General features: G+C 32.4%; 1 long non-coding RNA gene across 1 annotated transcript; it reads left to right on the forward strand.

Moving 5' to 3' along the window:
• Positions 1-562: 562 nt before the first annotated feature.
• Positions 563-26,137, forward strand: LOC103102232 (uncharacterized). Its single transcript, XR_457305.2, has 2 exons — positions 563-713; positions 26,007-26,137. It is a non-coding gene; the product is annotated as an uncharacterized LOC103102232 (long non-coding RNA).
• Positions 26,138-26,771: the final 634 nt, after the last annotated feature.

A 26,771-nucleotide genomic window follows, 5' to 3' on the forward strand; every position in this document is an offset into this window, starting at 1 on the left:
AACACATCTCCACCTGAATTTGGCCAAGCCTATTTTCCAGAGTTTTGGTGAGGGGTGAAGCTTTCTCTGTAATGGGAGATGACAAGCTCTCAGACCCTAAAAATAAATACAAACCACGATTCACACCTTGGGTTGTTACTCCACAGATGAGATTATTACATTACCTATTAGACTATTCCATCACCATGAGAGCTGCTATTTCAAAAGCTCCAGGGCTGCTACTCCATCACTCCAAGACTTTGGAGCTGCTATTCCACTGCTGGAGCTGCTCCTACGTGCCTGGAGTGCGGCTTTTATATCAGCTCCAGAGAGGCTACTCTACTAGCCCCTAATCCAGTGATGGAGAACCTATGGCACAGGTGCCAAAGATCCTACACAGAGCACTCTCTGTGGGCATAGGACCCTCCTCCAGAGGTGATTAATAGAAAAGCAGAGGGGTGTGGGTGGAGCTGCTTCCCCCCTCCACCTTGCCTGATGACATCTTTTCATGTCCCCAACCCCTCTGCCCAACATCACAATGGGAATGCATAGGGGTAAAGGTGGGGGGGGGGAATCACAGGTGGTAGAGCTGGAGGGGAGCAGAGTGCTCAGGCCATTACCATCCCGCTCTCTCCACTGGCTGAGGATTTTCCCCACTTTTTCTTCCCCTTTTCCCAGCAACCCAAAAGGAACACTTTCTCCCTTCTCTGTTTGTGATAAAGGGGGACAGTCAGGTATGCTGGGCACTTGGGGGGTGGGGCACAATACTTGGTCTGGGGGATAGGGTAGGGGTGGGGCCCAGCACTTCTGTCTTTAAAAGGTTCACCATCAAATTCTTGGGCTAATCCATCAAATTTGGGGCTACCTGATTAGCCCCCACAATATTCCACTAGTTATTTGGCTATTATACTACCACAAACCTCTTTTTTTTTAATTTTTAAACATTATTTTATTTGGTTGTTTTCATACAAACCTCTTCTTTTTCAAACAGAATTCTTTTCTTACTTCTGTATTAAATGGAGTTTGAGTCTTCCATTCTTAGAGCAAGACTCTGCTACAAACTTGGGTATGTTTCTTTCACAACAGCTTCTATTTGTGACTTTGAGTAGTTGATATTCTTTATCCTCTTCACTTTCACTGTCCTCAGATTCACAGTCCTCTTTCTTGGAATTCTTGTACTTTTTATTTTGGTCATTTGGGAAATGGTTGGGAAACTATTTTTGCTGGGAAACTACAGCTTTAAATGGAGTGACTCCTTTCATGCCTGATTTGATGGTACCTTTGGCTAGGATAGCCACTTTCTTGCCAATGTCCATAATTGCCTTTTTTATCAGAAGTTAATGTTCCTTTCTTGATGGTCATGTTAGTAAAAATGGTTTTCATAATTTGTGCTAGCTTTGCAAATTTAGCCATTAACTTCTTGCTTTTCTTCTGAAGGACTTTAAGCACTTCTCCACCACCTTAGTCTTTATCATCTGACATTTCCTCATTTTCACTGTCCCCTATTTCCTTGGGGAAGAGGAGCCATTTTCTTTGGCTCACCTCAATTATAACAACTGTCTTGAGGTTTACCATGATGGTGTTACATACAATGTGGGAAGAGTTTGGGAGCAGCTTGCAGAGCTGGAAGAGCCTGAGAAGAAAGAGTGAGCCTGTCTTCTCAGACTGACATAATAGGAAGTTAATAAATGTCCGTTGAACTGGTAAAGAGATGTTCATTAAGAGATACTGCAAGCCAAGATGGTGGAGTAGAAACAAGGAAAGCTCGAACCACCATGGGAATCTTCTCTAGCCAAACTTAAAATAATGCCTCAAATCATATACAGGAGTGAAAGAACCAAAAAGAGGACAGAATGAAGCAAGTTTCATGCAGAGAACAAGGTAAAAGGTAAGCAGAGAGCACCTCATTCACTAGGTGGACAGGTGAGCAGAGCCACCAAGAACTATACCAAGGAGTATAGTGCAAGGCAACAGCAAGCCCTATCAGTCCAAATCTACTATTTCAGGTTCTGAACTTACGCCTAAGCCAACATCCATATCCTGATAATCTGGATAAGCCAATGGCAGTGCAACAGCACCCACAACTAATATGGGGGAAGGGTAGGAAGGAGAAAGAGAATCTGGAACTCAAAACTTTTTAAAAATAATATTTTATATTTTCTAATTACTGTTAAAAAACAATTTCAACACTCATTAAAAATGAATTTCAAACCCTTCCACCATCGCTCATTCCCTGTCTCTAACTCACCCTCCCTACCACATGGCTAGCAAATTTACATAGATTTTACATGTGCAATCATGTAAAACAGTTTTTCCATATCAGTCATTTTGTGGAAGTGGAAGAAGAAGAAAAAAGGACAAGGAGGAGGAAGAGGAGGAAAAAAAAGAAGAAGGAGGAGGAGAGAGAGAAGAAGGGAAGAAGGGAAGAAAGGGGAAGGAGAGGGAAAAGGAGGAGGAGAAATAAAGAAAGCAAGCTTTTGGTTTGCATTCAAACATTAGCAGTTCATACTTTGTAGGAGGCTTATATATTTTGTCATGAATCTCTTAGTTTGCTTTATATCACTATATCAATCAGAATAACCATGTCATTTACAGTTTTTCATAAAAAAATATTACTGTTACAGTGTGCAATGTTCTTCTGATTATGTTTATTTCATTTTGCATCAGTTCATGTACATCTTTCCAGGATTTTTGAAATTTTGTCACTTGTTATATCTTATAGCAAAATAGTATTCTATTACAATCATATACCAGAACTTGTTCAGCCATTCCCTAGTTGGTAGTCAGCTCCTCAATTTCCTATTCTTTGCTACCACATAAAAAGAACTTAGATTCAGATCAACATCTCACATCATATACTAAGATAAATTGAAAATGGGTAAATGGTTTAAATATAAAGAAGGAAATTTTAAATAAATTAGGTGAACAAAGAATAGTATACCTGTCAGATCTATGGGAAAGGAAGGAATTTAAGACCAAGGAAGAGAAAGAGAACATTATAAAATATAAAATGAATACTTTTAAATATATTAAATTTAAAAGTTTCTATACAAACAAAACCAATGAAACCAAAATTTAAAAGGGAAGCAACAAATTGGGGAAATTTTTTTATAACAAAACTGTGACAATGATCTAGTTCTTCAAATTTATATGGAGCTAAGTCAATTGTACCAAAAAATCAAGGCATTTCCCAATTAATAAATGGTCAAGGGACATGAATAGGCAATTGTCAGATAAAGAAATCAAAACTATCAATAAGTTCATGAAAAAGTGTTCTAAATCCCTCTTAATTAGATAAATACAAACTAAAACAATGCCAACATGCCACTTCACAATTAGCAAATTGACCAGTATGACACTAAAGGAAAATAATGCATGTTGGAGGGGTTGTGGTAAAATTGGAAGACTAATGCATTGCTGGTGGAGTTGTGAATTAATCCAACCATTCTGGAAGGCAATTTGGAATTTTGCACAAAGGGCTTTAAAAGAATGCATACCCTTTGATCCTGCAATACCACTACTGGGTTTGTACCCCAAAGAGTTAATAATGAACAATATTTGTACAAAAATATTCATTGTTTCACTCTTTGTGGTGGCAAAAAAATTGGAAAATGAGGGGGTGTTCCTTGATTGGAGAATGCCTAAACAAATTGTGGTATCTGATGAAGATGGAATACTTGTGTACTATAACAAGTAATACACTGGAGAATTTCTATATGAACTGGAAAGGCCTCCAAGAACTGATGCAGAGTGAAATGAGCAGAACCAAGAGAAACTGTACACTGAAAGGGAAACACTATGAAATTATCCAATGTGATGGGCTTTCTAGTAGTAGTAATGCAGTAATCCAGGACATTCATGAGGGACTTATGAGAAAGAATGCTCTCCATTTTGAGAGAAAGAACTGTGGGTAAAGAAATGCAAAAGAAAAACTAATGACTTATTACTTATCATTTGTATATTTGGTAATATGATTTGGGGTTTCAGCTCTAAAAGATTGCTCCATGATAAAAATGAATAATGAGGAAATAGGTACCAAATGATTACATTTGTAGAACTGTGAATGTTAAAAATTCTCAGACCCTACTTCAGAAGATTTGGTTAAGACCATTTCCCATTTTAAAGAATGAAGGTACTTGATCAGGAATGTGAGAACTCTACTCCACCCATACTTAAGCATACTTTAGGGGAAGATAAAGTTGTAAACTCTTTCCTGAACAATGAAAATTACTTATCTCATACTTAAAGTAAAGCTAAAAAACCTTAAGCTGGGTCTATTTTTAGATCTAATACAAAAAGGTGCTCAGTACCTATGAAGGTCAAATTAATCACTAAAAGATGAGGCAACTTGCAAATTTGCAAGGGAAAAAGAGGTGTAAACTTACTCAGAAGTTTTAGTCTACCCAGAGAAGTTGAGAACTAAAGAAGTTGTGAATTAAGAATGGTCAGTCCTGTGAAAACATCTACTGTGATTGGTAGATGTGAGAACTTAGGGTAGGTGACATAGGAGAAAATTCTTTTTAAAAGGAGAATCAGAAGGCCTCTGAGAGAATTCAGCCTTGGAAGCTGAAGTGGAGCTGAACTCAGGAGCTGAACTGGTGGGTCTCTCTGAACACTAGAATCTTGCTTGGGACAAATCTTGTGGTGAGTGGATTAAAGACTGACTGATCTCTCTCTTAGGGCTTGGGCCTAGGATGGCCTGGGTTGGCCTAGCCTTTTTCTCATTGTTTCCTCTTACTCTCTCTCTTTCATTAATTCCTTATTTGTATTAATTAAAATCTCCATAAAAATCCAGCTGACTTGGATATATTTCATATTTGGGAATTTTTCCCTGGCGACCTCTTTATTTTTAATATAACATCAAGACACTATCTTGAAACTATATTTTTGCAGTCACAGTTTAAGGCAACCACTCTTTTAACTGTAACAGAACCCAGTGGTATTGTTTCTTGGCTCTGGGAGGGAGAAGGGGAGAGGCAAGGGAAAGAGAATGAATCATGTAAACTTTGGAAAAATTAAAAAAAAATAGAACTGTGTTAAAGATAAAATAAAGGAGGTAACAGTGAAAAAAAAGATCTTCAATAAACATTTTAATATGGATAGGTGTCCCCACCCTTTTGGTAATTTTCCTTATTTCTTTGAGAAACAGACCAAGCCGTGCTATTGCTGGATCAAAGAGGATGAACAGTTTTCAACCCCTTTAGCCATAGTTCAAAATTGCTATCCAAAATGATTATATCAATTTACAGGTCCACCAACTGTGTATGTGTCCCAATTTTCCCATATCCCATACAATATTTATTATTTTCTTTTTCTTTTTTTTGTCACAGTGGCTAATCTGATATATACAAGGTGGTAACTCAGAGTAGTTTTATTTTTTAATCAAAAGTTATTTAGAGCATTTTTTTTCATATGAGTATAGGTATCTATGATTTCTTCAGATGAAAATTTCCTGCTTGTATACATTGACTATTTTTCAATTGGAGAATGACATTTTTTATAAATTTTACTCAGTTCTTCAGATATTCAAGAAATGAAAACTTTGTCAAATGCTTATTATAAAAAACAAAGTTCCAACTTTCTTTTTCCTTTTCATATTGGGTGCATTGTTTTTTAAAAATTAAAAAAACCTATAATTTAATCTAATCAAAGTTATCCATTTCATATCATATAATAATCTATGTCTTTTGTTTGGTTATAAATCATTCCTTAGCCATAGTTTTGACAGAAAAAGAAACCTATTCTTTGTTCTCCATAATAATCTATGTCTTTTGTTTGGTTATAAATCATTCCTTAGCCATAGTTTTGACAGAAAAAGAAACCTATTCTTTGTTCTCCTAATTTGCTTATAGTATCACCTTTTATGTCTAAATCATGTACTCTTTTTGACCTCTTGTTAAAAAAATAATAAATGTGTACCTAGTCTCTGCCTAACTGATTTATAGCTATTTCAATATTTTTTGTTAGTTCTTGCTCCAAAAACTCATATCTTTTGATTTATCATACACTAAGTTATCTTCATTTATTATTCATTATTGTGTACATAATTTATTTCACCAATTCATTACTCTAAATTTTAGCCAGTACCAGATTGTTTTGATGATTGTCACTTTGTAATACCATTTGAGATCTGGTACTGACATACTAGGGTATAGCCCTTCTCATTCTTTTTTCATTAATTGCCTTGATATTCTTTAACTTTTATTCTTCCACATGCATTTGTTATTAATGTTCTAGCTTTTTAAAATGTTGTTAGCAGCTTGATTGGTATGGGAATAAATAAGTAGATAAATTTGGATGGAATTATCATTTTTTTATCATATTACTTTGACCTTTACATGAGAATTAATATTTTCTAATACTTCACAATATTGCAATGTTCTGATCTGATTTTATTTTTGTAATTCATATAGTTCCTGGTTTTGTCTTGGCAGGTAGATTCCCACATATTTTATTTTATCTATAGTTTATCGAAATGCAATTTCTTTTTATATCCCTTACTATTGGACTTTCTTGATAATATATAGAAATGCTAACTATATGGGTTTTAATATCCTGCAGTTTTAAAAAATACTGATTATTTCCATTTTTTCATTTCTTCTCTACAATTCTCTAACATATCATATTATTTATGAAGGATGATAGTATAATTTCTTTATTACCTATTCTAATTTCTTTTAATTTCTTTTTCTTTTCTTATTGCTAAAGCTAGCATTCTAGCAAAATGTTTTAAACTTTAAATATATTTTTTACTTTGCAGATTATAAATGAATACAATTGTAAGAATTGTTTTCTGACATTTTCAATCCATACTCTTTCCCTCTCTCCTTCTACTCCTAGTTCCCAAAGACAGCAAATAATAATATATACGTTATGTATGTGATATCAGGCAATGTAGATTTCTGTTCTTCATGTTGTGAGATAAGAATGTCACATATACAAAAAATAAAACAAAACCTCATTAAGCAAATGAAGTAAAAAATGGTATGCTTCAATCTGCATTTAGATGCCATCATATTTTTCCAATGGCACCAGATAGCCTTTTTTGTTGAGTCTTTTGGAGTTGTCTTGGATCCTTGCTTTGCTGATAATAGTTAAATCATTCACAGTTGATCATCATACATTATTGCTGTTATTGTATACAATATTTTCCTAGTTCTCAATTTACTTTATCCCTTCATATAAACCTTTCATTTTTTCCTTTTTGATCATGCTTTTCATCATTTCTTATGACACAATAGTATTTCATTACAATCATATACCATATATTTTGTTTAGACAATCCCCAATTGATGGCCATCTCTTTATTTTACAATTCTTTGCCATCACAAAAAGAGTGAAATAATTTATTTATATAAGTAGGTCATTTTATTTTTGATCTCTTTGAGATATAGACCAAGTACTTTTTTTCTTTTTGTTGTTGTTATGTTAATCAAACCTAGGTGTCAGGTGGTACCTCAGAATTATTTTAATTTTCATTTCTCTAATTAATAGTTATTAGAGCATTTTTTTTCATGGAACTAAAATTAGTTCTTATTTATTCATCTAAGAACTGCCTGTTCATATCCTTTGACCATTTGTCAATTAGGAAATGCTTTGTATTCTTATAAATTTTACTTAATTCTCTATAAATTTGAGAAAAGAGTCCTTTTAAAGAGGTATTTATTATATGTTTCTCCCGGTTTTTTTCTTATCCTTCTAATCTTTGCTGCATTAGTTTTGTTTTTGCAAACCCTTTTTAATTTAATGTAGTCAAAGTTATTTATTTTACATATTGTAATGTTCTTTATATCTTGTTTTGTCAAAACATTTCCCCTTATTCATAGGTCAGATAGGCCCTATTTTGAGCTCTTAAGATTTGCTTTTATCACATTTTTGTGATAATTTCTAATTTGTGTATCTATTTTGACTTTATTTTGGTATATGGTGTGAGATATGATCAATGCCAAGTTTCTGCCATACTCTTTTGTAGTTTTACAAGTAGCTCTTATCAAATAAGTTTTCAGTCCAGAAGCTTGGATCTCAAACACTAGGTTACTTTGTTCATTCACTACAGTGAGTTTTTTATCTTCAATTTCCTTGATTCACTACTATATTTCTCAGCCAGTACCAAATTGTTTGATGCTTGCTGCTTTATAATAGAGTTTGAATTATAGAAATTTATTATGTAATATTAAATAATAGTGGTAGTAATGGGCAATATTATTTCACTCCTGATCTTACTGGGAAATATTCTAGCTTGTCTCCATTAAAAACAAATACTTGATGATAGTTTTAGGTAAATACTGTTTATCATTTCAAGGAAACTTCCATTTATACCTTTGCTTTCCAGTGTTTTTTAATTAAATAGTCCTTGTGATATAAAATAAAATCTCATTTCCAGTATTTTATTTAAAATGTTTCTATTTATATTCATTAGGGAAATTGGTTTTTGATTTTCTTTTCTTTTTCTATTTTTAGTTTAGGTATCAGGACCATATTTGTATCATAGAAGGAATTTGGTGGGATCTTTTCTTTCCCTGTTTCACTAAATAAATTTTATAGTATTGAGGTTAATTGTTCCTCATATATTTGGTAGAATTCACATGTCAACCCATCTGACCTTTTGTGTATGGCTAATTAATTTTTTCCCTTAAAATAAGATTGTTTAAGTATTCTGTTTCCCCTTCTGTTAATCTGGGCAGTTAATATATATATTGAAAATACCCAACCATTTCACTTAGATTAGCAAAGTTAGAAGATAATTGGGAAAAATTACTCTCATTAATTGCTTTAATTTCTTCTTCATTGTTGATTAATTCACCCTTTTTATTTTTGATACTGGTGGTTTGATTTTCTTTTTTTCCCTTTTTTTAATCAAATTAACCAATGGTTTATCTTCTTAATTGTTTTTTCACTAAAATATATTTTAATTTTATTGATTACTTCAATTGATTAGTTCAAAGGTTTTTTATTTTCAGTTTTATTCATCTCTTTTGATTTTCAAAAATTCAAATTTTGTGTTTAATTATGGATTTTCCATTTGTTCTTTTTAAACTATTTTAGTTGCATAACAAACTCAATTATCAGGTTTTTTCTAATTTATTCATGTAAACATTTAAAGCTACAAGATTTTGCCTAAATACAGCTTTGCTTGTATCTCATAAATTTTGCTATATTGTCTCATTATCATTATCTTCAATGAAATTATTGATTATTTCTGTGATTTGTCCATTCACTCACTTATTCTTCAGAATTAAATTAGGTTCCTAATATTTTTTAATCTGTCTTTTCATAGCTTTTTCTGAATATAATTTTTGCTGCCCTATGATTGGAAAAGAATGTGATTAATATTTATGCTTTACTGCATATATTTTTTTATGTTTACATGTTTGTTAGGTTTGTTAGTTAATACATGGTTAATTTTTATGTATATACTATACCCTTATGAGAAAAGTAATATTCTTTTTTTTTCTGTTCAATTTTCACCAGGTCTGTTAAATCCAACTCTCACCTTTAACTCCAAAAATCTGTAGCATGCATATTATCCACATCCTCTTTAAAACATCTCAGTAGGAGGACTAAACTAGGTTGTCAGTCAATGACAGACCTCAGACTTGTCAAAGAGTTAAGAGGTGCTTACTCCAATGCATGTGAAGACTTCCTCTAATGTAATAGATTAGAACAATTCAGTTCAAAAACCATGAAGGTGACTGATGCAGGTGCAGTGAGGTGTTTAGAATAGGGTCAGAAACTGAAGACACAAAAGTCATCCACTGCATCTCATTGACAATAATTTTATTCTTGTTACTAGACTTGAATAACTGGGGGTGGGGGGGGGATGAGGTTGCAGATTTTTTGTATCTCTGCCTCATTTAAATTGAGTTTATGAGCAAGTTGAGAAATCATAATCATGATGTTTTGGTACACTTCCAAAAAAGCCCAGGCAAAACAAAGTATGAACAACAACAATCTTCATTCAGAACTAATCTCTTTTGTGAATTGAATCTCCATTCTTATGTAGTATACTATTGGCATCCTTTATCTTAACCTCTCCCAATATCTAGTTATCCCAAATTCAAGTTTCTTTGTAGCCTTTCTCACTATTCACTTATTTCAAATTCAAGTTGATTCAAACCAAACTGCTGCAGACTACTTCTATTGTCAGTAGTCAAATCCTATTATCTGAAGATTATTCTCATTTTCTGAATGGGAAAGAGCTGAGGTAACTCTCACCCCACATCCTCATTAAAATATTTGCCTAGTATTGAGCATTAGATGAGGTTAATTTTAGCTGTGAGTTGAAAAATGGCCAGGGAAATCAAGAGATGATAAGGGAAGAAAAACATAAGATTTGGGTAAGATATTTTTACCTTTTCCAAGGGAAGTCCAAATGATTTACTGTTAGGCCAATTAGAAGGAAGGCTCACAAGTTTAAAATATTCTTTCAACTTTCACTCAAGCTCTTAGGTCACTGAAAAAGGCCATTGATTCAGCTTATTGGTTACCTCTAGCCTAAATAATGAATTGATTATTCTCAGAATGTTGTCTATCAGTTTAACTTAATTTTCAAATATAACAAATAGTATTATATAGACAGAGTAACCTTGAAAACTGTTACTGAATTGTTATTTCATTAGAACTCCAGCATGTACAGTTTCACTATATGTAAATTAAGATGAGGATTTTGGACATTGGTATTAATTAAATATATAATCCTAATAACACAATAATCTTGGAAACGATGTGTCAATATTTTCAATGCTCAGTTTTGGAGATTAGTAAAACTAGTTTCCTTTTTAGTATGAAATATAACAACTCTTTCTCTCTATGTTACAATTAAGTACAAAGAAGGACATAACTTTATTTTCCATTATTAAGAAAACCAATATGAAAAACACACTGGATTTACATCAATATACATTCTAAATAATCTATTGCTTTCTTAAATAGAGCTGTTTTAGAATTCAAAATCATTCTAATTGTCAGTAATGTCCAAGGAAAACAAATAAGTTAAAAAATCACAAAAATCAATAAATTAAAGTTTTTCTTTTAGGGTTTTGTTTTTTAATCCAGTTGCCAAAAACATTCTTAAGATGTATGATTTCACATTTTTCCACTACAAATACTTCTCATCATATAAATATTCCACTACCATCACACACATAGAAAGAACATTATCTCAAAAAGGTAAAGCAGAAATACTTAGCAAAAATTTAGAAGTAATAATTTAAATGTTTCTTTTCATTTTGTGGGTTTTTGATTGTTTAAAGAAAGGATATATCTTTTGATTTAATGGATTGGTATTGATTACATAGACATAATGGTTTCATGAGATTATCTCTTATTATAAGCATTTCCCAATTGGTGGACATGGTATATTCACATTTTCCTATGCTGATGCTTGTGATTTATAATTCTGCAATGATTATTGCTCTTTTGAACCATTCTGGACTTATTCTGTTGAACATACTTCATTTTTAAAATTTTGGTACAATTTTCTTAGCAAAATATATGTTCATGGTGTTTTGGGCTCTTTCTACAGATATGCTGTTGTACTTATAGAAACCTAGGATCTTTAGGTTTAAAAATGCTGGAAAAAGACTATAGGAACTTTCTGCTTAATAAATTTAAAGAAATTAAATTTAGGGAGCCAGAGTCAATTATTTAACAAAATTTGCTTGGAAATTTATAAGCAGTTTGGTTCAACTGGGCATAGACCAACATCTCATACTGTTTACCAAGATAAGGTGAGAATAGACATAAAGAGTGATATCATAAGCAAATTATGGAAGCATGGAAAAATTTACCTAAAAGCATATGACAATATAAGAGATAAATAGAATAATGGACATCAAAATAGTTTGGATTATGTGAAATTGGAAATATTTTCTACAAAGAAAACCAATGAAGCCATAATTACAAGAAAAGTATTTAAAAAAGGGGGGGTTTGGAAAGCATCTTTACCAAGGGCCTCATTTCTCAAATATATAAGGATCTGGGCTGGGCCAAATAACAAAATTATAAACCATTCTCTAGTTGAAAAATGATCAAAGGTTGTCAATGAACAGTTTTCAAAAGAAGAGATCAGAATTCTCTTTAGCCATATTTTTAAATGATCTAAATAATTATTGATTAGAGAAACAGATAATAAAACAACTCTGAAATAACATCCCATCCTATCAGATGGAGTAACATGACATAAATTTAAAAAATGACAGATGCTGGAAGGGATGAGGGAAATTAGGCACTGTTGGTAGAATTATGAATTGGTACAACCATTTTGGAAAACAATTTAGAACTATACCTAAGGAGCTATTCATACTCTTTGACCCAGGAATGCAACGTATTTCTCTGTCTCTCAACAATATGGCTATATATATATTATATATATGGTAAAGGACCTATATGTATACAATATTTAGAATTTCTTTTTTGTGGTGGCAAAGATAAATTTATGGGGTGCCCATCAATTGGGGAATAAGTGAACAAATTGAGATATATGATTATGATGAAATGCTATTGGACTATAATAGATAATAAAAGAGATGGCTTCGAGGAGAAAAAACAATTTCAAATAACTATTTGAACTGATTGAAAGTAAAGTGAGAAGAACCAGAAAATCACTATTCATGAGTGATTTTCTCATGATTTTCTCTAATTCACGATAAAAATTTTATTTTTTTTAAATCTATCACACATATATATGTATATGTATATGTTAAAAATTTCTGGGAGAATTTCTAGCATTATTTATATTATATTTGGACTAAAAGGCACAGGATATACTCCTTTACTAGAATATTTTATTTCTGCAAAAATAAAGATGGTGCTTAAATGCTTAAATCATCTGTAATATTGTAGATGTAGACAGGCTGCTTTGTAGGGGGAAATGAACGTTGGGCTTGAAATAATAAGAATTTCCTCAGAAACCCTACTCTGCCATATACTGTGTGTGTAACCTTGGTTAAGTTGCTTAACCTATGTGTCACTTATACTAAATGTCATCCAGCTCTCAATCTATGATTTTAATACACAGAACTTAGTTGTGAAAGAAAATATACAAAATGAGTGGGTATCCTGGCTATGTACAAGTAAATGCTTTTTTTTCTAGTTGTTTCAGTCTCTAAGGAAACACAAATAAAAGCCATTTTTATCTTTAAGTGCTTAGAATGTTATGATTACATCCAAGTACGAGTCATGCTGAAATAAACATTTTTATTTTCTTTTGAACACTAATGTTATTTTGAAGATCATCTTACAGGGTGACATCAAGAATATTAGAAATCATCTCTCTCTTTTTTTTTTAACCCTTACCTTCTGTCTTAAAATCAATACTAGATATTGGTTCTAAGGAAAAAGAATGGTAAGGGCTAGGCAATGGGGGTCAAGTGACGTGCCCAGGGTCACACAGTTGGGAAGTGTCTGAGGTCAGATTTGAACCCAGGACCTCCCATCTCTAAGCCTGGCTCTCAATCCACTGAGACACCCAGCTGCCAATTTTAGAGATCATCTTACCAAAATAATTTGAGATTCAAAAAAAAATATATCCAAAAGTGACTTTCATTTAAAGGAAATCAAACAATTTGGTAAGTACACTTAAGGGAATTTATAGGCAAAATATTAATGGCTCTTATTAGGAATTTTTTAGAAGTATCCTGCTAAGGGATTTAGCATAAGGATTGTTATCTCTATTTTCAAGATGATCAAATGGAGATGGGGAAAGAAGCATCATTTGTCTGCAAAGTATTCATTCCTATATTGGGAAAACATAGCATCTGTCAACCCTGCTATATGCACAAATAATGCTACTAAAAGATAAATGTAAAACCAGAGGTAACAGAAGTGTAGCTTGTCATAGGAATTCAGAGAAATAGATTACTTTTGCCTGAGGGTGTTACAGAATTATACAGTAGCTGAGCCAGGACTAAAATCCAGTCCTTGTAACATTTGATCCAGTAATTTCTTTCCTCTCTCCCAGTAGAGTACCACAATTTTTCCACTTACAAGATGGGGGAAAAATCTTTAATATTAAAGGGAAATTATTTACCATGACTATGGTGCTTGAGAAGTAGTTACTTCTCAGTTGAAAGTGACCTCAGAGATAACCTAGTATGGCTCCTGCTTCAGCAAGAATTCCTTTAATGACAATTCTACAAATCATCATATAAGCTCTAATTAATGTTCTCCAGGGATGAAAAATTAACTCTCTTTAGGGATAATTTATTTCACTTTTTGATATTTCAGTAAGTTCTACCCATTGCTACCAATTTTCCTTTCAGGGACCAAAAAAATAAATCAGACTCTCTTTGTCTCTCTCTCTGTCTCTCTCTCTCTCTATCTCTGTCTCTGTCTCTCTCTCTCTCTCTCTGTCTCTCTCTCTCTCTCTCTCTCTCTCTCTCTCTCTCTCTCTCTCTCTCTCTCTCTCTCTCTCTCTCTCCTTTTCCCTCTCCCTCTCCTTCTCCTCCCTCTCTCTCCTTCCCTCCCCAATACTCCCTCTCTCCCCCGGTCTTCTTCTCTGACAACTTACCAAATTCTTAGACAGTCAACATATCTCATTACATTGCCCCACTTCTCACATCTCATCAGCACTGAAGTCATCTTTTCACCAGGAAAACCCCCAATTCTTTCACTCAAAATGGTGTGAGATGATTTTGAGTTGCATAACCACCCTGGTCACTTTTCTCTGGATATAGTCCAGATGGTGTCTTTTCTTAAATATGGTGCTGGGAACTGAATATAATATTCCAAATTCAATCTGACAAGGGCAGACAGCAAAATCATCACCTTTCTTATTGTAGCTTACATTCACATAAGTTTGAACAAGCTAATCTATTGTAGTAGTGACTCATTTGGCATTTACAATCTCCTAAACTTTCTATAATTAAAAAAAAACTTGAACTATTATCTAACTTTGTTTCTATCCTCCTACATATCTTTATTAATATTTTTGACCTCCAATTTAGGACTTTGTGTGATGTATGCCTAGCCCATATAATCTTATATTTTACCCATTTTTAAAAGTCTAAAAATTTTGGGATCATGTTTATCATCTGATGTGTTCTTTTTCTCATCTTTGTATCATTGAAAAATATGATAAGCATCCTAATCTAGAATTCATTAAATCTTTGATAATATAGTTGAACATATGCACACTCATTTGTTTATTAAATTCATTTATATACATAAAGGGCCAGAATGTAAAGGGTTAATATAAAAGGTTGGACTGGATTATTTAAGAGTAGGGTCACCAGGAATTTTAATCAATTCCAAAATGATTTATTTATAAAATATAGAAAGAGTGAAAGTAAGAAAATCAGAGAGTAGACAGGGTAACATATCTAACCTAACACACTTAATTTTTTGCTACAACCCCTGGCTCAACCCAGACAGGGGAGTTTAGTCCTTAGCTGGAGGAGCCTCAACCTTGAACCAAGGACCTGAGGATGCAAGGAGCCTTTCTCAAGAGGGTAGGTCTCTCCTGAGGCTAGTCCCTTCAGAAAATCCAGGAAATGAGTCAGTCTTTTTCACTCACCCCACCTGGTAGTTCTAAAGAAAGAAGAAACAGTCTGTGATCTTCAGTCAGAGCTCCTCCAAAGTCAAGGTGAAGACAAAAATCCGAAAAGACTTTGTTTGCTTAGGACTTCCCAGAGGGCAGTCAGACGATTCTGATTCTTTACCCACTATTGCACACATGGGTCATACACCTCCCCCACTCAAGTATAAGTGGGGTGTACACACTTCTGGTGATTAAATCTAAAAATGGGCAGGCGAGAGTTGATTTAATCTTTGTGTGTGTGTGTGTGTGTGTGTGTGTGTGTGTGTGAACTGGGATCAAATACATGGTATGACTGCTCTTAAAGTCAATTCAATAAGCACTTAAAAAGTACCTACTATGTGCCAGGCACTATGCTGAACATTCAGCATACAAATAAGAAAAAAAAAGACAGTCCTTGCTTTCAATGGAGGAAGAAAACTCACAAAAGGAATATTGAAAGTGTTGGAAAAATGATGGGAGCATCTTGTTTCTTGGAACTGAAATCAAACAAAGATGTGAATGATAGTGAATGAGGTGCAAAATACAGATCCTGCCCTCTAGAAAAGAAGGTTTTGGATGCTCAACCCAACAGCCCTCTAAATAGAGAGGAAAGGAGGCTGGGGGAATTGGGAAGATGATGAATATCCAAAACTGAATTTAGTAGTAGCATAATGAGGGAGTTTTAGGTTAAACTTAGAGTTTGTTTCTTGCTTCAGACACTTACTAGCTAGGTGACCTCAGAGCGTCAGTTTTTTTTTTTTTATCACTGAACTACGGTTATTAATAACTACCTCAGAGTTGTTGTGAATGTCAAATGTGTTAATATGTTAGTGCTTATCAGATATTAAAGTGTTATGTAGATACTAACAATTATTAATGTAGTAGTAGTTTGCCAAGAATCATTTAGAATAGACAGGGACTTGAAAGGGTATCTAGTTCAACCCTTCATTTTACAAAATGACTTGCCCAGGATGACATACATATACTTCAAAGCCAAGATTTAAAATCAGATTCTGTGACTCCCAACCCAATGTGTTTTGTGCTACACAATGTCATCTCCTTTCTTCTTCAATCATTTGAAAAATGAAACATTTTCTATTTTTAGTCCTGCAGAAACCTATTTGTTTACTATCATTTTTTAAAAAAAATCTGCCTTATATTTTTATATCACATTCATATCCCAGTATAGACCTACCACCAACCTCATTAAGCTTCTTTTGCAACAAAGATGAAAGGAAAGGGTAATAGGGGAGCATTTCAGTGGAACCAGCAAGAAAAATGTCTACAATTAAAAGCATGTAAATTCCTACATCCATGGTCTCCCACATCTTCAGGAAAAGGAGGGATGGGTATCCTCTCATCTCTCCTTTAGTATTAAGCTTTGCCATAGCACTTTTCCACTATTCATTTTCATTTTATTGTTCTTCCTACTCACATTTTATTCATGCACATGTTGCTGTATACCTTCATTTCTTTAACTTTACATTTAGTTTATTTAAGACTCTCTATGTTTATTTGAATTATTTATATTCATTGCTTATTATGATGAAGTTATATTTCATTATACTTGTGTGCTGCAGTTTATTTAACCATTCCCAAATCAATTGACAACTATTATTTCTATTTAATTGTCACCATGAAAAAGGTGATTCTATGGTACATAAGGAAACTTTCTGTCTGTAGCCTCTTTGGGACAAACAATGGGATTCCTAGCAGTATAATCTCTAGGATCAAAAGTTACAGGCATTTATTCACTCTATTTTACAAGTATAAATTCAAATTACTTTCCAGAATCTTTGAAACAATTCACAGCTTCCTCAAGACAACTTTAGAGTGCCTGTAGGTTGACAATTAAATTTTTTTTGTCATCTTTGTCAATTAGGTGAGCCTTAATTATTTTTATTTTTGAACTTTACTTATTACTAGTTATTATAGTCTTTCATATGGCTACTAGTAATACGACTCTTTTTTTGAGTTCAGTTTTTTATATTCATTCATCACTTCCCTTTTAATATATTTAATACATACACATAGAGATATTTGTGTCTTATGCATGTGTCTAAGAACATATATATGAATATACACAAATATATCTATCTAGCTATCCATCTAGTCACATGTGTTATGTGTTAATCCTCCATCATATGTTGAAATACTAAATCCTTATATAACAGATATTTGATCTAAACCCCTTACTCAACATTGACAGTTTTCCTTCCAACATGACTTCGTTCATTCCAATTTTTAAAAATTTATTGTATTTAGTAGCATATACTTTATATTTTATTATCTATTATTTTTCTGGAAATAATTATTCTTCAAGTCACAGTGGTAGAAAAATAGATTTATTTATAACTCCATCATTTTTCATAGATAAATTTAAAAAATGAAAATGTTTATTTAATTAATTTAGAATATTTTTCCATAGTTACATGATTCATGTTCTTCCTCTCCTCTTCCCCCCTCCCATAGCCAACACACAGTTCCACTGAGTTTTACATGTAATATTGATCAAGACCTATTTCCCTATTATTAATAATTTCACCATGGTAACCATTTAGAGTCTACATCCCCAATCATATCCACAACAACCCATGTGATAAAGCAGTTGTTTTTCTTCTGTGTTTCTACTCCCACATTTCTTCTTCTGAATGTGGACTGTGTTCTTTCTCAGAAGTCCCTCAGAATTGTCCTGCATCATTGCATTGCTGCTAGCAGAGAAGTTCATTATAATCAATTGTACCACAGTGTATCAGTCTCTGTGTACATTGTTATCCTGGTTCTCTGTTCCTTTCATTCTGCATCAATTCCTGGAAGTCATTCCAGTTCACAAGGAATTCCTCCAGCTCATTATTTCTTTGAGCATAATAGTATTCCATCACCATCAGATACCATAATCGGTTTAGCCATTCCCCAATAGAAGGGCATCCCTTCATTTTCCAATTTTTTGCCACCAGAAAGAGCGCAGCTATGAATATTTTTGCACAAGTCTTTTTCCTTATGATCTCTTTGGAGTATAAACCCAGCAGTGGTATGACTGGATGTGGTAGACAGACTTTAATAGCCCTTTGGGCATAGTTCCAAATTGCCCTCCAGAAAGGTTGGAACAATTCACAACTCCACCAGCAATACATTAATGTCCCTATTTTGCTACATCGCCTCCAACATTTATTATTTTCCTTTGCTGTCAAGTTAGGTAATATGCTATGTGTGAGGTGGTAGCTCAGAGATGTTTTGATTTGAATCTCTCTAACTAAAAGAGATTTAGAACACTTTTTCATGTGCTTATTGATAGTTTTGATTTTTCATCTGAAAATTGTCTATTCATGTCCCTTTCCCATTTATCAATTGAGGAATGGCTTGATTTTTGTACAACTGATTTAGCTCCTTATTTATTTGAGTAATTAGACCCTTGTCAGAGTTTTTGTTATAAAGATTTTTTTCCCAATTTCTTGCTTCCCTTCTAATTTTGAGTGTATTGCTTTTGTTTGTACAAAACCTTTTTAATTTAATATAATCAAAATTATTCATTTTATATTTTGTAATTTTTTCTAACTCTTGCTTGGTCTTATAATCTTTCCTTGTTGAAAGATTTGACAAGTATCCTATTCTGTATTTACCCAATTTACTTAGTTTCCTTCTTTATATTTAAGTCATTCATCCATTTTTAATTTATCTTGGTGTAGGGTGTGAGGTGTTGATCTAAACCTAATCTCTCCCATACTGTTTTTCAATTTTCCCAGCAGTTTTTGTCAAATAGTGGATTTCTGTCTCCAAACCTGGGATCTTTGGGTTTATCATAGACTGTCTAGCTGAGGTCACTTACCCCATGCCTTTTACACTGATCTTCCTTTCTGTTTCTTAGCCACTACCATATTGTTTTGATGACCACTGTCTTATAGTACAGTTTAAGATATGTTACTGCTGGGTTAACTTCCTTCACATTTTTTTTTCATTATTTCCCTTGATGTTCTTGATCTTTTGTTCTACATAGATAACTTTTAACAGTTCAATAGTCAGGCCCCTGGTGCTATTTTGGTACCATTAAGTATATTTTGATTTAAGCTAGTAATGTGACCTCATTTAAGAAAATTAGGTACCTTCTTACCCTATTTTAATATGTTTTTATTTATTTAAATTAACTTATTAATTTAAATTACATCAGTTAATTTAAATTGTTTAGTGTTTTATGTAACATTTGAAAAAAATACAATCTAATTTTTAATAATGAAATCAGTTTACTTTGAGTACATATATACATGCATAATACATACATACTCATGCACATACATGGGGAGTGAAAGTTTGTACTTATATATACAAATATTTAAAAATAAAATATGAAGTTTCAAAATAATTATTTTCAAATATAAAAACAAGAAAACATTACCTTTGCTGAAAGTTATATATTAAAATTTCTTCATTTTTATCTTATTGAAGCATGATCTTTTGACTACTTTAGCAATATATGGTTTACCCTTGAGAACAGAAAGTGTCCAAGTAAAAGAGATCATCAAATAAGGTTATAAGAACTTACCTGCTTTGGAGAAAGCCATTTTATTTAGCAATTAGGTGATATAGAATATCTAAATGCTTCTGTGTGAAAGGTCACTCCTATGTACGCTATTTCCATATATCTTTTTATAGTTCATGCTTTACTGCTGATTTTTTAAAATGACAAGAGAATATGAAGGTGTCAAAAATATGCAGATTTTACAAGCTGATCACTTTCCTGCCCTTATAATAAGATTCCTCCTTTGGAAAACAGAAATTGAAAGATCAGAATAGACTAAAAAGTGACATACATATTTCCATCTGTGGCCACAGATAATAATTTAAAGATTCCTCTAATCCTTAATGATTTCATTCATTCAATGAACATTTATAAAGACAAATCATTTATTCAGTACATACTTTGCTGGAGGAATTGTTGTGTACATAATTTTTTGTCAATCAAAATATGGGAGAATGGGTAAGAAAATTTAAATCAGACATTGTTTTTCTGTCCTCATACAGCCCACATAGTAGTTGGAGTGATAAAACACAAACATTGAGAAATATGATATACAATCTTATATAACTTGTTAATTACAAACCCATAAAATAATTGGCCATTTTAGAGAAAGAGCAGTGCTGCTCTATCAAAAAGGGGGTCCAGGAAATGCTTCACAGAGAAGTTGTAATTACTGTTGTATTTTAAAATATGGGTACGGATTTATTAGGAAAAGATCAAAAGGGATGCTATTTCAGACATAAGGAACATGGTCATCAAAGTTAATAGAGAGAGGCAGAAAACATAAGCCATATTCTGGGGCAGAAGACAGGTTAGTCTGCCTAGAGTGCAAAGTCAAGGAGAGAGATGGAAGGGGATATGGTGTCAGAACAGGGAAGAAAACCATGCAAGTCAGATAAAAGAACTTTAATGCTATTCAGTATTTGATAAGGACCCTATTGATGTTTCTTAGAAGAATGCTATTAAAGTATCTATTTCTAATTTCTATTTGGATATCTACTTTATAGTGCATAAATTATTTTTCTTTCTTTTTTCCTTTTTTCCTTCTTTGTTTTTTTTCTTTCTTCCAAAGTTATGTATGGGATTATTTTGATAGCAATAAGAAGATGAGTGATGGGTAAGAGTAATGAAATGAAGACTTTTGAAAAAACAGGGAGGGGAAGAGGAAATGATCATTTACATAGTGCTTCCTCTATTAGCACTTTCAAGCTTTTAACACATTTACAAGTTTAATAAGCACTTCTAACTAAATATCTCAATTAATTTCATTTTGATGATTAAAACTTTGCAATTATCATAGGAGCCCTCTAAAAGAGTTTTATGCTTTCAGTTTTGATCTGGAGCAAATCTTTTAAATCATCTAATTCAATTCCCTCATGTGATAAGAGGAAGAAATAGATTCACACAGATGGTGACCTACCTTAGATCATGAAGGTAGTATGGCATGAAGCCATTCTTTGAGTATAGCTTCCTTAGTTTCAAATTTAGTACTTTGACCATAGTAGCTAGTTGTTGATGGTAGGGAGGTGCTAGTAGGGGTAAAAAGAATAGAAGAGGATATTTGTGGTTTATAATATAGAGTTAGACTTGAAAGGACATAATAAACAAATGGATATAGTTGTGAGGTAGTGAACAGAGTCAAAGATTGTAGCTATGAATATAGAGGACAAGGCAAGTGATTTTATAATAAACAGAAATACTAAAATAAGGGGAAATAAATCCAAAGGGGAAAAAATAGTCATTTTTCTGCATGTTGAGCTTTAAGTAAAAGTGGAACATCCAGAATGTGATGGGTTGGACATAGTTTTACATATGTATCTAGAGGTTGAGATCAGGGACAAAGATTTTTAATCAGAGTGCTACTAGGCAGTGAATCAAATAATTAAAATCTATTGTGTTCAAATGGACAGAATTATGAATATGGAATCAGGAGACCTGAGTTTGAGCCTTGTCTATAATACTAGCTGGGTAGTCACAAGCAAGTCACTTATTCTCTCAGAGTGATAGATTTTTTTTTCTATTTAAAATAAGAATATCATGGATCCCTCACCTCTTATTTGTTGTTGTGAGGAATGTGATTTTCAAAACTTAAACCACTCCCAAATAAAAAAATAATATTGTTAGTGTCCTCTGCCCTTTATGGTACTATTTCTTAATCTTCCATACCACCTCCTTTTTTTCAAAGCTCGCAAATATTGGATCAAAGATCAAAGGTAAATGACTTAACTGGTCAACTAACAATATATTTGAATCTCCACAAAAGCATAATTAAATTTTCATGCAACTTTCCAGGCTTGATACCCAGGAGAAAAAATTGTGCTGGAAATGAAAAATGAAAGAGGGAAATATTTATATACAAAAAATAATTTCCATTCCTCTCAAATTAAATATAGGGCACATAGATGCTACTTGATCTAAGCATACAGTATACTAGTGCAAAAAGAGACATTAAAGGTTAAATAAGCCTGAACTTTTATTTTTAAGAGACTTTATGTAATAAAAGATACAGCAGCATCTTTTCCATCTTCAACATTAGCATAGTATAGAAAAGACTAAATTCAATTAATAATCATTTATATATTTATAGCATAATTTTCATGAAGCTGAAAAGGAGAATTATCTATTTACTATTAAGAATAATAAGTAAACTGAGTTAAAAAGGGATCCCCTAACTTTCTCAAGGTTATAAAATTGGGCAGCTGAACCATGAATCCAACTCCTCTTATTTATAGCCATAGAAGGCTTTATCAGAACTTCATAACTTTTCTACAGTTTAGAATTAATGATCTAATAAAGTAGAAAATATATGGTACCTTCTAAGGGCAAAGATAGAAATGGTTTAGAAGAAGTGAAATAGGTAGGAGGAAAAATGGGAGTAACACCATTTTTAATCTTTACAATTCCAGTGAATGAGGAAGAACAGTGAATTTTAGTTAACTAACAACTATAACAATATGAATTGAATAAGGAAAAATATGCTAGAGAATTTTAAGAGTTTTGCATGAAGTGTAAAAGAATAATTGGTCCTTTTAGTCAACTACAAAAATTACCTCCTCCTTATCTATGCAGATGATCTCATCTATTTCACTATTAATATTGAGAGAATCACTCAAACGTTTCATTTCAACTCTCCCACATTTCTCAATATATTTATGTATTCAAACCTTCTCAAAGCAGAACAGGCTTAGAGATTTAAATATGCTTCTAAACCAACATCTCTAGTTCTGAATTCAGTCCTTAATTTGTCTAATATACCTATATTCATAATGGATATGTTAACTTAATTTAACAAAATATTGTACTATGGGTGTAAGAAGATGGACAAGATTTTGTTGATAAAAGCAAAAACAAAACAAAAACAAAATATCTACATTCAGAGTTGACATTCTACTTCTAAGTTAAATATGTATGTAAATAATTACTTACATGATCATTTGAGAAGGGAGAGAGATCTAAAAACTATTAAGAGATAGAAATTTACAAATGTCTTCTTAGGAAGTGGCAAGTGACTTGCCACTTGAATGAGTATGTCTTCTAAGAGAGAAAGTGAGCAGGTAGTACATTATAGCTTAGAGGGATAGCTTTTACAAAGCATTTAAGTTATATAGTCTGTCTTAAACTTAAGGAAGATTACTTTTGGAATTTAATTGAAGGAAGGGGAAACCTGGAGCAGGGAGTCCATTTTAAAGGTGTTATAATAGATGAGACAAGAAATTATGAGACTGAACTCATGTGGTGTTACAATAGATTCAATGGTGGGTTACTGAAAAGGAAGATGAGAAGGATGACACTGGTTGAAGTGAATGGAATTATGATAGTATTCTCAACAAAAATGGAGGAGGAGAAAGACTGGGGAGAAATGTTGTGAGTTTAGATAAAGAAATAGTTTAATGTTTAATTTTATATTTTATTAGATTTCACATTCATATTTCTGAGGTCTTTTTTTCTTCCTCAGGGCCATCTTTTCCATCTAGCCTTTTAGATCATGTAACCATGTGTTCATCATAACTAAGATATATATATATATATATATATATATATATATATACATTTTCATGTACATATTTATTTCCTTCCACTTTCCTACTGATATTCTCATTGTCTTTTTTCTGAGCTATTTTAATTTTGTAACTGGTTCCACTATTTTCAGTTTCTCTTGCTTTCTTGTCAATCCTTTACACAGTTGACATGGTAAGATTATCCTATTGCTAAAAATATGCTTTGGACTTTGCCTAATGTGTAACTGGAAATCTGTTGCCCTAAAAAAACTACATTTCCCGGGAGCTCACTGACTTCCTGTCATTATGTACATCCTGTAGACAGAGGGATAAATTCAGTGGGCATTCCTGGTCTGGGGTTCTTTGGCTTCCTGTTGCAACTGTGGTGGTAAGAAGGGATTTTTAATAGGCTGATTAGCCAAGGGCATGTGGTTTTATTTTGTTGCCTTTTTATTCCTTTACTTCTAATGATAATTATTAAATCTCTTAAATATAATACTTTTTACTATTTGAGATTAATTTAAATTTTTTTACTATTAAATTAGCTACAAGTTTCTCAATCTGTGTTTTTTAACCCCTATTTTAATGTATTATTATTTAAACTGTGTTCTATGGGACTTCGTTTTTCAAACTTTATACTTCAGTAAAATTTTAGTATTTTCTTTTTCCTAACACTACTGTGTTATAACTACCTTCAGGCCTAAAACACTCAATAGGTTTCTTACTTAAATTATATTTATTTAAGGGTTGTCCTAAGTATCTCACAGTTTGTAACTTCCTTTAAGGTAGAACTTAGGTTATTTCACATCTTTCTATCTTTAACGAGAATTTTTAACTTAAGGGAGGCCTTAAAAAAGTGGACTCCAATTCCAAGTAAAATAATTCCTTTAAATAGAATTGTCTTATACTCTATGAGTATTTGCTGAATTAAATTTTCTTGTCTAGCCACAAAATTGTAAAATAATACAGGAAGAGGTTTTTTTCTAGGTTATCTTATAACATGTGTAATAAAGAACAATAGAAGGATGTTTTCATAGTTGAAAGCAGCAGTATCATATGTGTTGGTTGGAAGATAGACATGAATAAGTCAAAGAAATGTGATATAAGGACAGAAAAAAGGTACATGTTTGAATTGATCAAAAGTATAATTGGAAAGGTGGAGGAAAAAGGGTTAATAAGCTGGTTTCCACTTCAGAGTAAGATAGTTGCCTTCCAAACATTTCTCTCCTTCACTTATGCTGAGCTAATAATATTAGCTATAGAAAACATGTTGCATTTAGGGTTAAAGTTATTTGGGTTCTTACCCCATTTCTTTTATGATTTTCCCAGAACTGGAATAAGCTACTTTACTGGGTTAGAATTCAGTTTCCTCATCAGTGACAATAAAAGAAGCTAATGATCTTTAAAATACACATCATCTTTAAAATTCCTCATGGGATGTGGGTCAAAACTTATTAAAACAGTTAATTACAATTTATCCTTTCAGTATTCTGATCTCTATTACTACTGATCATATACTACTTCCTGGCACTTATCCTTCATATGTTGTATCCTAGAAAGTCATGACAATTCTATAATCAGATATAAATTTTTAAGCATATTTTATAAGGCAAAAGTACTCATTCTTCCTACTCATTTCTATTGGTTTAGTAGCAGTCAAAGAAAAAAGAACTTGATCAACAAATTCAATAATTAATAATTAACTCATAAAATTGTGAGCAGCAAGAATCATTGCTATTTTGAAAGAAGATACTTTAATTTTTGAAAATTATAGTTTTAAACTGAGGTTATTAATCTTTGACTATATAATTTCTATCATTATAGCAACTAGAAAAAAAGATCTATATTTAGGGGAAATGGGGTGGACAAGAAGAGGAATTAGCTTAATACATTTTCAAATCATATCTCGTGGACAACTCAATATTCTGGTCACCGATAAAACTATCCTTGATCTATATTGAAAAACTAATTCAAGTTTTTATTTACCTTTTCCCTAAAGATTGGAAGATGACAAAGCAAGGATGGCAATGGAATATATACTGCTGTTAAGGAGGAAGGAGTAATAACAGTTCATGAGGAAAACAAAACAAAACAAAACAACAAGAAAATAAAATGTAATTCTTGACTCTATGCAAGAACATTAATAATATTAATCTATAATCTGGATTTGTATAAATCAGGATTAAATATCTGTCTTTTTTATCTAATTTACTAGTGTTGAAAAACTAATTCAAGTGTTAGTTTACCTTTTTCCTAAAGATTGGAAGATGATAAAGCAAGGATGGAGATGGAATACATACTACTGTTAAGGAGGAAGGAGTAGTAATAGTTCATGAGGAAAACAAAACAAAACAAAACAAGAAGAAATTAAAATGTAATCCGTGACTGTGTGCAAGAACATTAATAATATTAATGTATAATCTGGATCTGTATAAGCACAGAATAATAGTGGGAAAAGAGTGCTTAAAGATTATCTAGTTCATATTCAACATCACATCACCCTTGAATAGTGATATCCCTTTCTTATTAGCTGACTTTTATTAATAGATTTAGGGAAAAATGTGAGAGAAATACTTATAAAGTTATCTACAAAGAAAACGCGAGAGAAATACTTTTCATCCACAGAGAAAAGAAACGCTAAGTAAATTGTGTTTAACTATCATCATTTGCAGAATTTAATTTGGTGACTGTGGATCAATTGCATATTACCTAATTTTGGCTTAGATGGCCTGACTGTGGAATTCATTTCCTCAACATGAGATTA

The sequence above is a fragment of the Monodelphis domestica genome, chromosome 1, assembly GCF_027887165.1.
Source record: "Monodelphis domestica isolate mMonDom1 chromosome 1, mMonDom1.pri, whole genome shotgun sequence".
Taxonomy (NCBI): Eukaryota; Metazoa; Chordata; class Mammalia; order Didelphimorphia; family Didelphidae; genus Monodelphis; species Monodelphis domestica.